The sequence below is a fragment of the Nicotiana tabacum genome, chromosome 20, assembly GCF_000715075.1.
Source record: "Nicotiana tabacum cultivar K326 chromosome 20, ASM71507v2, whole genome shotgun sequence".
NCBI lineage: Eukaryota > Viridiplantae > Streptophyta > Magnoliopsida > Solanales > Solanaceae > Nicotiana > Nicotiana tabacum.
Genome location: NC_134099.1, coordinates 69,803,546 through 69,821,234, shown reverse-complemented (window position 1 = coordinate 69,821,234; position 17,689 = coordinate 69,803,546).

Sequence of the window (17,689 nt, the reverse complement as noted above, 5' to 3'; positions counted from 1 at the left end):
AATTTGGTCCCGAATTTTATCCCACTATAAATAAATTTATTGGGATTTTGTGGAGGCATCTTGTCTTGTTTTTGAGCTACATTCCAACATTTGAATATTTCTCTCTTTTGGAAGCTTTAGGAGTGAAGAATCTTATACTTTATAAGCTTTATGGCATTTAATATTCTCATCTTTTTGTATTTTAGCAAGAGTAGCTAGCTTTAAATACTAAGGTTGTGGACCCTAAATGGGTATTATGTTAATGTGTGTTTAACATTGAATATATATATAATGGTTGGTTAATATATATTTATTTCTCATTCTTCATTTATTGTTGGTGGTTGCAAACATTAACAAGAGTCATTAAACTCTTTCTTTACTTAGAAAAGTGAATTAGAGTTTAGTAGAAGTAAACATCAAAGACTCAAGGCTTTAAACCTTGTTTAATAGAATCGCTTAGGAATAAGTGGATTTTATTTGGCATAAATTGATTGCTCTTAAATTGCAACTCTTTTATATTTGGAAAAATCATAAAGAGAAAATACTACCTAACTATTGAAAAATATTGGGTAGTCATTTAGAAATCATTTGCATATCTAAAGAACCTTCCATTAGAAATATATCATATTAATACCGATAGCATTACATTTCATTGAAGGGAACACAACCTTGGTTTAATCAAATTATTTACATTCTCAACATTACAATTAGTTATCTCTTCAAATCACAATCATATCATACTCTTGTTACAATTAACGGAATAGAATTATGACCTAAGTCAAGTAGCACACTACTCGAGTAACCTTTTTACACCTATTCCCTGTGGGATTTGACCCCAACCTTGTTGAGTTATTATATTTGACACCGACCGCCTTATACTATTTAATTAAAGTATAATTTGAGCGTATCAAATTTTGGCGTCGTTGCCGGGGAATATGGTTTTGAAATTACTAATTAGTGTGTGCTTTACTTTACGTCTTATTCTATTCTATCACACTCTGCTTGTTTTGCTTGGTGTTTATAGGAAGACATGGTTGAATATGAGGAAGAAATGGAAGAAAATCCTTTTGCAGACATAGATGAGTACATCGAGGATACAAATGTTATTGTACCTCCGGTTGTTGGTGCTACAACTTTTAAAGTAGAACATGGTTTAATCATAATGATCAAAGCGGAGGGATTTTTCATGAATTCCACTGATGATGATCCGACACAACATCTTAGAAACTTCTTGGGTGTGTGTATGATGCATAAGCAGAACAACGTCTCTGATGATGCCCTAAGGTTGAGGGTGTTCAAGTACTCACTAGCTGGGGACGCAAGGAAATGGCTTCAAAATATGCCACCAAATTCCATCCATTCTTGGCCCGAACTTATCCGAGCATTCTTAGCTAAATGGTTCCCGCAAAGTAAGAAATCTGAGCTCCGGGATAAAATTTTCTTTTTCAAGCAAGTACCGGGAGAACATCTACATGAGGCATGAGATCGATTCAAGTTATATTTGGTGAGGTCTCCCAATCATGGTTTAAAGGATTCTATCTTGTTGGAGAAATTCTACATAGGTTTAGATCCTATGAACCAATCTATAGCGAAGAATGTAGCTGATGGATCTTTTATGCACAAGATATTTGCAAGGGTCACACAAATCCTTGACAAAATGGCACAACATAATCAAGTTTGGCACTCAGAAGATACCACAGGTGGAATTGCATATGGTTCTCCCTCCTTGACCACCATGATTAAGGAGAATCAAGAAAGAGATCAAGTAATTGCAGGGCTTGTCATAATGTCAATGTGTTGACAAAAACATTCATTGAAAGCCAAACGAAGAAGGTAAATGTGGTAGAAGATGTTCAACCATCATCAAATGAAGATTATGAGGAAGCCAACTATGTCAACAACTCTCAAGGAGGCTATCAAAGGCAACAATACCAAGTTCAAGGACAACAAAATCAATAGAGGCCTAACTCGCAAGGGTAAGGAAACCAATAGTGGCGAAATGACCAAGGTGGCTCAAATTAAGGAAATTGGAATAACAACAACAAAAACTTCTCAAATCGGAGTTCCAACCCTTACGTTCCTCCAAAGGGTCAATATTCAAATCAAGGTTCCTCAAGTGATTCCAAGTTGGAAAGCATGCTTGAACGGGTATTGCAAAATCAAGATATGAGGAATATGACCGAGCTTGTTGGCTCTCATACCGCATCCATTCAAAAATTGGAGATGTAAATGAGAGATCTCTCTAGGGAACAAAATCCAAAGCAAAAAGGAACACTTCCTAGTGACATAATTGCGAACCTAAAAGGTAGTGGGAGTGACCCAACTTCTCATATCATGGCAATTACTACTTGGAGTGGGAAGGTACTACAAGGAGAAAGTGAACAAGTGGTTGAAGTAGAAGAATCCGAACAAGAGGTTGAAGTTGAAGAGCCAAGTGTTGTTGAAGTTGAAAAGGTTCCGGAAGAGTTGAAAGTGCAAGAAGTAAATCGGGAAAAGGTAAAACAGACTCCAAAACTCTACCACCTATTCCTAGACCTCCTCCTCCATTCCCTCAAAGACTTGAGAGGAAGGTTGATGATAGCAAACTCGAAAAGTTCTATGACATTCTCAAGCAGTTATCGGTGAATATTCCATTTGTGGAAGCATTTCAAGAGATGCTGGGTTTTACTAAATATTTGAAAGACTTGATTATCAAGAAAAGAACCACCAAGAATGAAGTGGTGAATGTGACTCATCGGGTTAGTTCCATCATTGCAACATCCACCGTTCAAAAGAAAGAAGACCCCGGGAGCTTTCACCATTCCATGTACTATTGGGGCACATGATTTTGCAAGAGCCCTTTGTGATAATGGGGCTAGCATCAACTTAATGCCTCTTGCCATTTACAAGCAAGCAGGGTTAGGTATGCCAAGGCCCACAAGTATGAGATTGCAAATGGCCAATCGTTCCATAAAGAGACCGGTGGGAATTGTCGATGATGTGCTTGTAAAAGTGGAAAAAGCTTCATTTACCTGCCGATTTCGTAATCCTTGATTGTGCAGTTGACAAAGAGATCCCTATCATCTTTGGGAGACCATTCCTAGGAAGAGCACTAATGGATTCAGAATGGAATGAGATCAAATTTCGTGTGAATGATGAAGAGGTTACATTCCAAGCAAGCAAGGGTATGAAACTACCACATGAATATGAAAACATCTTGGTGATTGATGTTGTTGATGAAGTGTAAGATGCGGTTGAAATGAAGATGGAAGAACAATGCCTCGGTGAGGTGTTGGCGGCTATTTTGGTAAACTTCGATGGTGAAGATATGAAGGGGTATATGGAATCAGTCAATGCATTGGAGGGTCTTGGGTCCTACACTTATGCTCCGACGAAGCTCTCTCTCGACTTGGAGAATAAAGCCACTCCTCCCGCAAAGCCTTATATTATTGAGCCACAACAACTAGAGCTCAAACCACTTCCACCACACTTAAGGTATAAATTTTTTGGCTCAAATGATACTCTACGGGTAATCATTTCTTCTTTGTTGAATGATATGTAGGTAGAACAATTGCTGGATGTCTTGAAGTAGCATAGACAAGCTATTGGGTGGACAATTGCGGACATCCGAGGGATTCTCGCCGGAATTTGCGAACACAAGATCCAATTGGAGAATGAGACTAAACCAAGTGTGGAGCATCAATGACGGTTGAACCCGTCCTTGTAGGAGGTGGTAAAGAAAGAAATCATCAAGTGGTTGGATGCTGGGGTAGTCTACCCCATTGCCGATAGTTCTTGGGTGAGCCTGGTGCAATGTGTGCCGAAAAATGGAGGCATGATCGTAATTGAAAATGATAAAAATGAGCCCATCCCAACAAGAATGGTGACCAGATGGAGGGTGTGTATGGACTATAAGAAGCTTAATAGTGCCACGTGCAAAGACCATTTCCCTATGTCTTTTATTGATCAAATGCTTGATCGGCTAGCGGGAAGGTCATTCTATTTCTTCCTGGATGGATATTCTGGTTACAACCAAATCAACATAGCATTGGATGACCAAGAGAAGAAAATATTCACTTGCCCTTATGGAACTTTTGCCTTTAGCCATATGCCGTTTGGTTTGTGCAAAGCTCCGACTACTTTTCAAAGATGCATGATGTCTATCTTCTCAGATATGGTGGAGGATTTTCTAGAGGTTTTCATGGACGACTTTTCGGTGGTAGGTGACTTTTTTGAGCATTATCTTAACAATCTTAGACAAGTGCTCACGAGATGTGAGGAGACCAACCTTGTGCTTAACTGGGAGAAATGCCACTTCATGGTAGATAAAGGCATTGTCTTGGGGCATAAAATTTCAAAATATGGCATAGAGGTTGACCGGGAAAAGATCGAGATCATTTCCAAGCTTCCTCCACCTACTTCAATTAAAGGTGTCCGAAATTTTTTGGGGCATGCCGGATTCTATAGGCGTTTCATCAAGGATTTTTTCAAAATTGCAAATCCCATGTGCAAACTCCTTGAGAAAGATGCAAAATTTGTGTTTGACCAAAAGTGCCTCAAAGCCTTTGAGGAATTGAAACAAAAGCTCACCACGACACCTATTATTGTCACACTCGATTGGTCTCTTCCATTCGAACTCATGTGTGACGCCAGTGGTGTAGCTATTGGGGCAGTGTTTGGCCAACGCTATAACAAGGTTCTTCACCCGGTCTATTATGCAAGCAAGACACTTAATGGAGCGCAAATGAATTATACGGTGACTGAGCAAGAACTTCTTGCCATTGTCTATGCCTTTGAGAAATTTTGGGCTTACTTGTTGGTATCCAAGGTGATAGTGTACACAGACCATGCTGCTCTTCGCTATCTTATGGCAAAGAAGGATGCAAAGCGTAGGTTGATTCGGCGGGTCCTGTTGTTGCAAGAATTTAACTTCGAAGTCAAAGATCGAAAAGGGACGAAAAATCAAGTGGCGGATCATTTATCAAGGCTTGAAGAGGCAGGGAGACCAAAGGAAGATCTTGAAAAAAAATGATGCGTTCCCAGATGAACACATATTGGCATTATCTAACACTTTTGCTCCTTGGTACGCCCATATTGCTAATTATTTGGTTAGCAACCTTATTCCGTATGGATTGGAAGCTTATCAGAAGAAGAAGTTTTTGAGAGATTGTCGACAATACTATTGGGAAAAACCATTCTTGTTCTGTGTTTGTGCTGATAACATCATTAGAAGGTGTGTTCCAAAAAAAGAGATTATACCAATTCTAAAGGCATGCCACGACCCACCGGTCGGGGGTCACCATGGGGGCAATCGAACGGCGGAAAAGGTGCTTGAATGTGGTTATTATTGGTCGTTGATCTATCATGATGCCAATAAAATGGTCAAGCCTTGTAACCAATGTCAAAGGCAAGGATCAATCTCCAAGAGGCATGAAATGCCAATGCACTTTGTGATGGAGATAGAGATCTTCGATGTATGGGGAATTGATTTTATGGGCCCCTTTGTAAGCTCTTGTGGTATGAAATATATCTTGGTAACTGTGGACTATGTGTCCAAATGGGTTGAAGCAATTGTCTTACCAAACAACGAGGCAAGAAGTGTGATCACATTCTTAAAGAAAAACATATTCACGCGGTTTGGCACTCCTAGAGCCATTCTTAGTGATAGTGGATCTCATTTCTGTAACAAGGCTTTCACAGGGCTACTAGAGAAATTATGGTTTCAAGAATAAGGTGGCCACATCTTATCATCCTCAATCAAGTGGCCAAGTTGAAGTTTCCAACTGGGAGATAAAGAATATTCTAGCAAAGACTGTTAATGCAAACAGGATCGACTGGTCAAGGAAGCTAGATGACGCATTATGGGCATACCGCACGGCATACAAAACCCCTATTGGCACTTCTCCTTATTGGTTAGTCTTCGACAAGGCTTGTTATCTACCCGTAAAACTAGAGCACAAAGCCATGTGGGCTTTAAAAAGGCTGAACTTGGACTGGGTTGAAGCTGCAAATTTGAGGTTAACACAACTCAATGAAATGGAAGAATTCTGTTTCCATGCATATGAAAGTGCAGATGTGTACAAAGAAAGGATGGAGTTCATCCATGACAAAAAGATCTTGAAAAGGGAGTTCAAGTTGGGTGACTTAGTTTTACTCTTCAACTCAAGGCTCAAATTGTTTCCGGGGAAGCTCAAATCGAAATGGTCTGGTCCGTGTAAGGTGATAGATGTCTCTCCTTTTGGAGTTGTGGAATTAGAATCGGAGGATGGGTTCCGAACATTCAAAGTAAATGGCCAGCGAGTCAAGAAGTACTTGGGCATAGATAGAGACAAACACTTGGTGGAACAGTTGGCTCTCAAAGTTGGCTCATGCCCGACCAATGAGTAAAACCAAAGAAAGTCCAACTTCGTCGTGCCGCGACGTTAAATCAAGCGCTTTATGGGAGGCAACCCATGTGTGGTAACATCATTTTTGTCCTTTAAATTTTAACTTTTGTTATATAGATTTAATTGAGCAATTTAAAGTGTGTGTTAGAGTGAAGGTGATTCAAAAGATCATAACACAGGGTAAAATTGCATGTGAAAGGGAAGAAAAGTCACCATGGGAAGTCTGCTACACGTATGCAGTTGCATTTTAACTATGCGGGCTGCATAGTGGTCGCAGACCTTGACAGTTTGTTTCGCAAAAATTGGTGGTAGAAATGCAGCAAGGACGTGCACTTTGCGGACCGCATTTTAGTTATGCGATCGCACAAGTGCACCGCATTGTGTCCATGAGCAACTCCAGCTGAAACCACCGCATAACACTTATGCGGTCGCATAAGGTGTTATGCAGTAACTTATCAACCGCAAACTTCACAGGTAAATAACCCCTACCCCTTCGCACTTAAACACACACCAGCACTCACAGTTCCCTCTTAAACAAAATAAAAAGAAAACGAAACAAAAAGAAAAAAGGAGAAAGAAAAACGGCTAGTGAACAGAGTAAACAACGATCCCACTTTGTGCATTCATCTTCCAAGGGTTTTAAATTCTCCGTTCCTGGTATGTTCCCCTTTCCAAATTTCATCCCTGTAAATTTTAGTTTAAATTTTGTTGTGTGTTGTCCCATTTTTATTTCTTTTAATTTTTATTTTTGTTTTCCTCTTTGTTCTTGGGTATATGCTCATGATTAGGGGGGGGGGGGTTCTGGAATAACTAGTTAGGCTTGGGGTGCTGGGTAGTGAAATTGGGTTCACTATTGTAGAAGGTAGAGTTCAAAACATTGAGGACGACGATTTTTGCAGACCGCATAGTTGATTTGCAGTCCGCATTGTTGCCGCATAACAAACCCTAGGTGGACTGAGGAAGATGACAATTTGTGGAGGCTTTGCGATCGCATAAGTGATATGCGGACCGCAAAACCACCGCATACCTAGGCAGTTTCAGGCCCTTTGTAAAATGTTGTTTGCGGCTGAATTGAGATCGCAAACCCATCTTTGCGGTGGATTTTACGATCGCATAGTGTGATGTACTTTCCAAGCATATAGTTTTGCGATGGTTATGCGAACCGCATAATCGATATGCAATCGCATAACCCATCGCATAACTGTTTCCTTTCAGCAGACAAAAGTTTTGCGACAGGTTTGCGGTCCGCATAGTGGTTATGCGACCGCATAACCCATCACATACTTGATGTTCTTTGTAATTTTTTCCTGATGTCTGCTATGTTGCTCACACTTTGTTTCTTTGCAGATATGGCTCCCAAGAAAAATATTGCTTCCAAGAAAAGGGCCTTTACCAGTCGTCAGGCACAACAAGCTAAGTGTTCACGACCAGAATCATCCCAAACTACTGCTGCACATCTCTCCCAGCCTGATGAGAAGGAAACTTTGCCATCAGTTGACTTACAAGCTGAGACAAGAAGAAAAAGAGGAGATGATTTCCAACTCCGGTTTGGGGTCGAAGGCTCTAGGGATATGTATAGAGAAGGCTAACAAAACGGAAAATCCTTGCCAAAAAACAACTGAGTTTGAACGGGCTACAAGAGAAATATCCTCACATATTGGAGAACATCAAAGCTAGAAACTGGGAGTGCTTCACTGAGCTGCCTGATTACAATGAAACATTGGTGCGTGAATTTTATGCATCTTATGGAGCCTTCAGAACCCCTCACCACAAGCGCAACAAAGTACTTTGTGAGACTGTCTTGGTTCGGGGAAAGTAGGTGTTCTGTAGCAGTGAAACAATAAATGAGTTCTACTTTCCAAACCGGAGATCGGGCACCGCTGAGTATGACACCAAATGGGCCAACAGAGATAATGAGCGTGGTTGGATAGCCTCAATGATAGCCAAGGGGACCCCCGCTTGGATTGACCCTCTGCATAAAATATTCAAGGAAGATCTCACAGAGGGTAGATTCTGGCTCTGCTTTGTCACCTCTCGATTGATACCGTCCTGGAATGAGACTGATATAAGCATTGAGAAAGTTCTTCTCATTGCATGCATTATGACTGGGATAAAAATTGATGTGGGTGACTTTATCTTCCGAGAGTTAGGGATCTGGGCCAACCAGACAGCTACATCACTTCCATTCTTGTGCTTGATCACAACCCTCTGTAAGGCTGTGGAAGTCCCTTCAATGCCACACACTGAGAAGACGGGGAAAGCGCTGAAGGATATTGATATCACGCGCATTAATGACATGGTAGTTGTTGCTCCCCTAGAGGTTCAGACCCTAATTCCTACTGCTATAGAGATCTTAGACTCCCGGACTCTTACTTTTCCTCAGGCCACAGTGGCCTCCACTCCTACTCTATAGCCCACCTCTCAAGCCACCATTGTACAGTCTTCTTCCCTACTACCACCCGTTTCGAGGCTCGGTCTCTTAGCTCAACATGCAAATGCTAAGGTAGACCACCTTCTAAAGTACCTCCCCACACTCAGCAGGCAAGCATTGACCCCTATCCAGTCCTCAGTGACGGCCCTCCAACAGCAACAAACATCTTATGGGGATCGCCTGAAGCAGCTTGAGGTGCGGATTGAAAAGATAGAGCAGGGTGAGATTGGAGACTTGCCAAAGCTCTGTAATGAGGTTGCCACACTGAAGACTAAGCTCCACAAAATACAAACTCTGGAGTTCGATCTATCCTCCTTCATGCCCAATAAAGGAGAGCAGGGAGCAAACACGTTCGTGGCTGGGTTAGATTTTGATTTCTCCACCTTGATGACAACTCCTACACCTTAGACTGTCGGGGCTTCCCAGCCTCCAGCTTCCCCTACACATATTGACATCCCTTCTGAGGAAGATTTCAGACACTCTGTAGAGTCTGAAGGTGGGGAGGCAGACGAGGGAGAGACTGATGATGAGTTATGGTCCGAGGAGGATGAGGGCCCTCAGGAGAAAGGTAAGCAGGTTGATGTCCCTATAGTTGTAGAGGAAGAACAAGCAGCAGTTCAAAAGGCGATAGAACATTAGCTAGCAGACAAGGTCGCCCAAGGAAATCCATCGACCACTCAGTTATCAGCAGGCGAGGCTAGCAGCTCACAGGCCCAAGATCCAATTTAGGTCCAGTTGGAGATCCCTCCTCCATCAGTGGAGGTCACTTCTCAAGCCGAGATCTCATCGGTCCCACTTCAGCATCAGAGGATGACCCCACTATCATTCAGCCGGCTTCCGACTCCCATAGCGCTTAGTGAGCCTCAGGGAGCCCCTAAACTCTGTCTTACATTCTTATGCATTAGGGACAATGCATGATTTTCAGTTGGGGGTGGGATAGCTTTGTACAAACTTTTTTGTGAATTGAACTGTTGTACATGTTTTTGTGTTATATAAGCAAACTTCTGTATATACTTGTGTTGTGTGGTTTTTGTACATAGGTTATCTTTGTATATAAAAAAACCAAAAACAAGTAGATAGTTGTATGTTCATCTTTATTAATTAGCAATGAATCCCCTTGGTTTTTCTTTGTCAGGTTCTTTTCCAAGGGTGTAATAGTAGAACCAGGGAAGTAGAATGAAACATTTTGACCAGTTTGGTGTAATTGTCTAGTTTCAAGCATGTGTGCCTGTAAATAGCCTATACCCTTCCATTAATTATAAAAAAGGAAATCAACTGTGTGAACTTGAGGCTCGCTCTTTGACTCTATGTTTACCTAGAGTTATACATGTAAATATGATGAAAGCTTCGAGTTGCCAAGTGTTGACTCGAGGGCTAAAACTATGTTGAGTCAAACAGTTCGTGTGCCATATGTGTGAGTTTTTGTATAAATAATTCTTGTGTTTACTTCTGCCATCTAGAACTTGCCCGATTGGTTTTTTGATGCTTATAATAATTACATTTGGTTGGAGAAATGACCTTAGGCCATATTTGTGATTTTGGAAAACCAGTTAGCCTTTCAAGCCACCTATTGTACAGATAGTATCACTAGTCACCCCACTTGAGACTTTAACCTTTTCTTTGGCTACCTCATTACAAACCTTTCCCTTTTGTAAAATAATTCCCTCTTTTGAACCCGTCCCTCCTTGGACATTGAGAATGAGGTTAAAAGCGTAAGTTGGGGGTGTGGTGTCAAGCCGAAAATTGGCAAGGTTGTGCAGTGAGTGTAGGAAAGTATACCTCAAGATATGAAACTATTCAAGCTCCAAAAGAAAAATAAAAAAAAAATGCAAGAGAAAAGAAGAAAAAGAGATGTATGTATATATATAATATGGAGCCTTGAAGAAAATTAGAGAGGTATTTAAGGTGGTTCAATGTTGGAAATTAGGAGCTAAAGAGGGCTATGTGGTTTGAAAAGAAGCAAAGAGCAACAAGAAAGAAAAATATGAGTAGTGTTCAAGGAGGGTGTAGCCACTTGTACCCAAATGTTATCCGACCCTTCCCTAAACCTAGATTACAAGCTTAAAAAGTCCTTATGGGGTCTCCAACTGAACGTTCTTAGAATATAACGATGAATTAAAATAAGGGCAATCCTATGGTATGGCATGTTGTAACACTTGAAACTCTTTTTGAGAGTGAGTGTCTTTGTGAGTCCGTCCCTTTTGTTGTCATTGTAAATATTGTGAGTTTGGGACTTTCTTTCTAGTGAGGGTACATGAATTGTGAAGTTTGACAGAAGTTGAGTTCTTGAGTTCGAATGCAAGTGCACTCAGCTGAGAGTAACATTTTGTCAAATTGGTCGAGGCTCAAGGTTCACAAGCTGATTAGTTTCTTTTTAAATAACAATGATGGTTCAGGAAGGGTAAATAAACGAAAGTGCATGCTTGTAGTATAACAACTAACACCGTCCATGATCACTATTGTTTCATATCGTTTAGATAGAGTCTAGTATAGGATAGTGTCGTTTTAGTTACTTGAGGACAAGCAAGAGTTTAAGTTGGGGGTGTTGATGTGCCGTAGAATTTCTGCACATTTAATACAAAGTGCTTAGATTTTAGCTTGTTTTAAATGCAATTATCTTTTATACTTATGTAATTTTAATGTTTTTGCAGTGTATGAGGTTTAAGGACCCAAGAACAGGGAAATGAAATCAAAAAGCCGCAAAAGGACAAGAAAAGAGCAAAATGCGATCGTAGATGTGAAAATGCTGACCGCAAATCCAATATGCGGACCGCATAGTGCTCAAAGGAATTGCAAAGCCCAATAGTCTGTTGGACAAATTAAAGCTCAAGAAATACGGTCCATTATGCGACCACATAACAGGTTTGCGGGCCATATAATGGATCGCAAACTCCCTGTAGAAGTTGTTGAAGGCGGAACATGCGGTGATAAATGCGATTGCAAATCAACAATGTAGATCACATAACCTAAATGCGATGAATACCTGGGAACTAGGGTTTTGAAGATGTGATGGCTGTGACGAGAATGCGGACTGCATGTCTATTATGCGACAGAAATATGATCGCATAATTGACCTGGAAGGGTATTTTTGTCCGAATTTGGTCTCGAGTTTTAGCCCACTAAAAATAGATTTATTGGGGTTTTGTGGGGGAATCTTGTCTTATTTTTGAGCTACATTCCAACCTTTAAATATTTCTCTCTTTTGAAAGCTTTAGGAGTGAAGAATTTTGCACTTTGTAAGCTTTATGGCATTTAATATTGTCATCTTTTTGTATTTTAGCATGAGTAGCTAACTTTTGTAACGACCCGACCGGTCGTTTTGAGATTTTACACTTTGATCGCCAGTTCTCGGGCATGACTAGCCCTGTATGATGTATTATGACTTATGTAAATCATTGGTTTTGATTTTCAGGGTAATCAGAATGAAATTGGAAGAACAGTTCTCAATTTGAAGCTTGAAATTTTAAAAAGTTTGACCAAGCTTTGATTTGTTGGTATATGATCTCGGATCAGAATTTTTATGATTTGGTTAGCTCTTTTAGGTGATTTGGGACTTAAAAGCGTGATCGGAATTCATTTGGGAAGTCCGTGGAAGGTTTAGGCTTGAATTGGCGAAATTGAGATTTTGGCGTTTTTCGGTTGATAGGCGAGATTTTGATATAGGGGTCAGAATGGAATTCCGGAAGTTTCAATAGCTTTGTTGTGTCATTTGTAATGTGGGTGCAAAATTTCAGGTTATTCGGACGTGGTTTGGTTGGGTTTCTGATCAAAAGAGGAATTTTGAAGTTCTTAAAATTCTTTTGCTTGAATCCGATGTGATTTTGGTGTTTTAATGTTGTTTTAAGCGTTCCAAAAGTTGGAACAAGTTTGAATGATGTTATGGGATATGTTGGAATGTTTGGTTGAGGTTCCGAGGGCCTCGGGTGAGTTTCGGGTGGTCAATCGGATCATTCCATCTTGTTTGGAGTTGTAGGTTTTGAGTTTTAGCTGTTGCAGAGATTTCTCCTTCGCGATCGTGTAGGGAGTCTCATGATTATGTAAGGCTGTGATGAGGGCAGTTCAGGTTGTTCTTCACGATCGCATAGCGTGAGTCGCGATCGCGTGAGTTGAGCAAGTGGTGCATCACGTTCGCGTGTATCTATCCGCGTTCGCATTAGGTTTAAAGTTCTGAGCATCGCGTTCGCGTAGACCTCACCACGTTTGCGTAGAGTAAATTTGAGATCCTGGTAGATTGTGCTTCGCGATCGTGAAGGAAGTCCCACGATCGCGATGAAGGATTTCAGGCCTGGGGCTGAATGTTTAAAAAGTGAGTTCGCGATTTTTGGTCTATTTTCTCCATTGTTGAGCATTTTTTGGAGCTTTTGAGAAAGATTGAAGAGGTAATCGAAGGGAAACACTTGGAGGTAAGATTTTTGAACTCAATACTCGATCCTATGTTGATTCTTACTTGTTTAATCATGAAAAATGTAGAAATTAAAGCCTAAAAATTGGGGAATTAGGGCTTGGATTTAGAGAGTGTAAATTGGAAATTTGAAGGGGCAATTGAGGTTTAATTTTGATGTTCTTGGTATGTATAGACTCGTGATAGGATGAGAATTCTATTGATGTGACTTTTATCGGATTCCGAGGCGTGGGCCTAAGGGTCGGGTTTGAGCAATTTCGGGATTTTTGATGTAAATTGGATATTTTCGACTGGGCTTTGTTCCCTTAGCATATTTTAATAGTTATGTAATGATTGTGGCTAGATTTGGAGCATCCGGAGGTCGATTCGTGAGGGCAAAGGCATCGCAGGCTAGAGTTTGGACTGGATCGAGGTAAGTAATGATTGTAAATGCTGTCCTGAGGGTTTGAAACCCTGGATTTCACATCGTTGTGCTACTTTGTGGTGACACACACTAGATGACGAGCATGGAGTCGTGCACTGTTGGGGACTGAGACTTGGTCCGTCCCGTACTACTGTTACGTCGTCTATTTGATTTGAAATCTTATAATATTCCACATTTTAGAGATTGATATTATGTTTTGGGCTATATGCCATGTTTGGGGCCTTGTGCCGACCTGTTGAGACCCTTAGGGGCGCTTTCACTATTTTTTCCTCACTCTATTTATTTTGAAAGCGTATCCTTAGTCATGTTTTACCTGTTTATTGTTTAAATCTGGTTTTATCACTTTACTTCTTAAAATGTGAAAACTGTTGGGCTGAGTTCCCTGTTTTACTGATGGTCCGAGTGATCGTAAGGTTGATGACTAAGATAGACCGAGGGTCTGATTGTAAGGTTAATGACTGAGAGAGGCCGAGGGCCTGGTTGTTGAGGATTATATATCTATGGATCGGGCTGCACGCTGCAGTGATATGTATATGTATCGGGCTGCACGCTGCAGTGATATGTATATGGATCGGGCTGCACGCCGCAGCGATATATATATATTGGATCGGTCTGCACGCCGCAACGATTGGGCTGTAGAAGCCCCTCCGGAGTCTGCACACCCCCAGTAAGCGTAGTCGACTATATATATGGATTGGGTTGCACGCCGCAATGATATATGGATCGGGATGCATGCCGCAACAGTTACTATATGGTACTTATTGAGTGTGAGTGCTGAGTGTGAGCGCTTATTGATGAGAGTTGAGTCTCGAGTGACTGAGAGGCTTGCCCGAGGGCTATAGATATATATGTACATGAGTGATGCTTTGCCTGAGGGGTCTGTTTATGAACTTACTGTTTTTCACTCCTCCTTAAAGTGAGTTTATCGAATATGTTGATTTAATTACTGCTTTCACTCATCTTTAGATCGAGCCTCTATTGAAAATGTTGAGCAAACGCTTTAAACAAGTTTCATCCAAACTAAAGTTTTTTAAGTTAAGAAATGGGTATTAATGGGCTGTATACGAGCTATTTTTTGCCCGAGGGGCCGATTATGGTTTTCATCTCTTTTATTATAAATGGTATTGAACCCCTACTGATACTGTTAGAAAGCATTTTCAAATGATTTTTACCAAAAGGTGGATTTTAAATGAGACGATTGACTCGAATTCTGATTTAAAAACCTGTTATGCTTATTGAGTTTATCATAAATATGGATTCATCGTTTCCTACTGCTCAGTCTTTATTTACTCTTATTACTTACTGGGTTGGAGTACTCACATTACTCCCTGCACCTCGTGTGCAGATTCAGGTATTTCGGAACCCGGTAGTGGGTGTTGATTGCTCAGACGCGGAGTCATCAGAGTTAGCAAGGTGGTTGCACGACGTTCGCATCACTGCTTCCTTCCTCTCATTTTCATTACTGTACTTAGTACATTTTTGATTGTTTTTGTTGTATTCATACCTTGGTAGATGCTCATGACTAGTGACACCCCGATGTCCGCTTGTATGTTATTTCTGCACTATTCATTCAGACTTATATTATGAAACATTCATGTAATTAAAGGCTTAAAATGACTCTTAATGATTAAATGGCTAAAATGGGTGTTGTGTCGGTTGGCCTTGTCTTCACGAGAGGTACTATCACGACCAGGTCTAAGCTATGGGTCGTGACAAGTTAGTATCAGAGCCTAGGTTACATAGGTCTTACGAGTCATGAGCATGTTTAGTAGAGTCTCGCGAATCGGTATGGATACGTCTGTATTTATCTTCGAGAGACTGCAGAACCTTTAGGAAAAACTTCACATTCTTGAATTCTTATCGTGTGTCCTTGATTCGGCTTGAAAAGTAGCTCTTGGAATTCCTTCCACGCGTTCGTATGCACGCGTGAGCGCTCGATATCAGTTGTGCATCGATGGCTTGTGATTCCCCGATCAAGGGGCGAGATGTGATCTCTGTGTGTTGAGGTTGGGCCATTCTGGAAGACTTGAGGCCGGATCTTTTGCCTATAGCTCGAGCCCTGAGTTGTTGATTTTGTGAGTGCGTGCTTCTAGATCTATATGTTCTGTTGTGTCCCTATTAAGGGGAGTAATGACTGGATAGTTACGTGATGAGCATGTTATGACTGCGAGGTGTATTCATATGATTTGGAAATGACGAGAAGGGTCTGCTGCAGGATAGAAGAACTATTAGGTACTTGATTTTCATCTCGATTTGAGGTATAACCCTGAGTTATGGGCGTGTGAAGAATCCTTTCATGTTTCCTAGTTGGGAGTAAAATAAATTTCATGTTGTAGTATGAGTTCAGACTCAGGAAAACTAAGTGACTCCATAATGTTTATGACGGTGGAAGGTATACAGAAATGTTAGTTGAGGCAAAGCAGGTGGGGTTATCTCCTGCGGATTGTTCTGAAGTTTGCGTAATCCCTTGTGTCATTTATTGGAAGATATCTGTTACCAGGGAAATATATGTTTTACAATTTGAATTTGGGTTGATCAAGAGAGTAGGCTTGACTACTACGAGAGTGAATGCGAGATTTGCAGAAGATATAAAGTACTAGATGGTCTGTGTTCCACGAGCTTATGAAGGATTGAGTTTAATCTCACTATGGTATTATGGCAGCAATAAAGTATATGCATTATGAGTTATTATGTATATTTTGGTCTATGGCTTCGAGCCAAGTGGGAGAGTCTGCTATTGATGAATTGATTGCATGGTTATGTGCTATGTTGGTTCCAGTGTGAGGCGTATTGGTGAATCAGTTATGGCTTACGGAGATTTAGATCAAGGATGGCTAGAGTAAAGGAAAATTTTGACAAAGGTTATGTCATGATTTATAGGTGTATGAGAATCACGGAATGTCTTGAGTTGTTGTTGGTAATGGATGTTCGGTGCATAGAGCAGGAAGTTGCTTGGTTGTTCTAGGATGAGGTTACACTCTGCGGTGTGGGAGTGCTATTGAGGCACGAGTGGTTCTGTTCGTTTAATTAGGCTAATTGCAGTTTGAGTAGAGTGAATGACTCTCAAGAATGGTTCTAATGTGTTCAAGATTTTACATGTAACAATTGGGTATTCTCAAGTTGTATGTGTGGCTAGAAGTTGAGTTTTCATTGGAAGATGTCAAGATTTGTGGCATTTCTATATCAATTATGGGATTCTATGTATCAGCATCAGGAAGGTAAAAGTAACAGACTTAGATTCGCAGGAAGTCTCTTCAAAGATAAGTATTTTGAATGTGGTGCTTTTGGGAATAATTATGAGAGTATTCAGCGCCTTATGAGTCTTAGACGGTGTGGGTTTGTGCTTGGGTCTCGTGTGGTGAGTCTGGGTTGAGGAATTGTGGTGTTGTAGCAAGAAGAAGTGTCAAGCTGATGGTAGATCAGAAGGAAACTCGGATAGATGGGATAGCTTGGTAGTAGGCCGGATTGGTGTGGTAAGGATATGATTAGTTCTTTAGATGCTTATGAGGTAATGAGTTTATACAGGTGTTTCGCGACAATGCTCTTGGGTTTTAGTGGCCTGTTTAGCTTGGTTGAGTTAGAAGGATTCAGTCCTGATGGTTTAGTTTTGTCCAAATGAAATTCGGAGAGTTCTTGATGGATTTCTGCCACGGTTTGGAGGTGTACGTTTTCTATTGGCGTGAGGAGCATGGGATGTATAGTGATTTTCTTCTAGATGAGATCAATGGAAACTTCTTGGCTAATTGAGTACGTAGCTTCTTGTGGCTCGGAAGGGATATGAAGTTCTCGTAGTTATCCTAGGATGGTACGATTTATGCGGAATGTTGTGTAGGATTGAGATTTCCATGTGTAAGGACACAGTTCAGATTTGAAAGGAATGTCACAAATTCTTAGATAACATGGGCAGCTTTAGGTGACTAGATAAATGAGATCACTGATTGGTGTGGCTTGATGAGGGTATAACATTTTAGAAGGGCGATGTGTTTGAGTTACGGATGCTTTATTGGTATTGCAACACTATCTTGTCTGGTCGACGGATGATATTCGAGTTTGCCTGGTGGCTCAGAAGAATTATATGTGTACCTCTC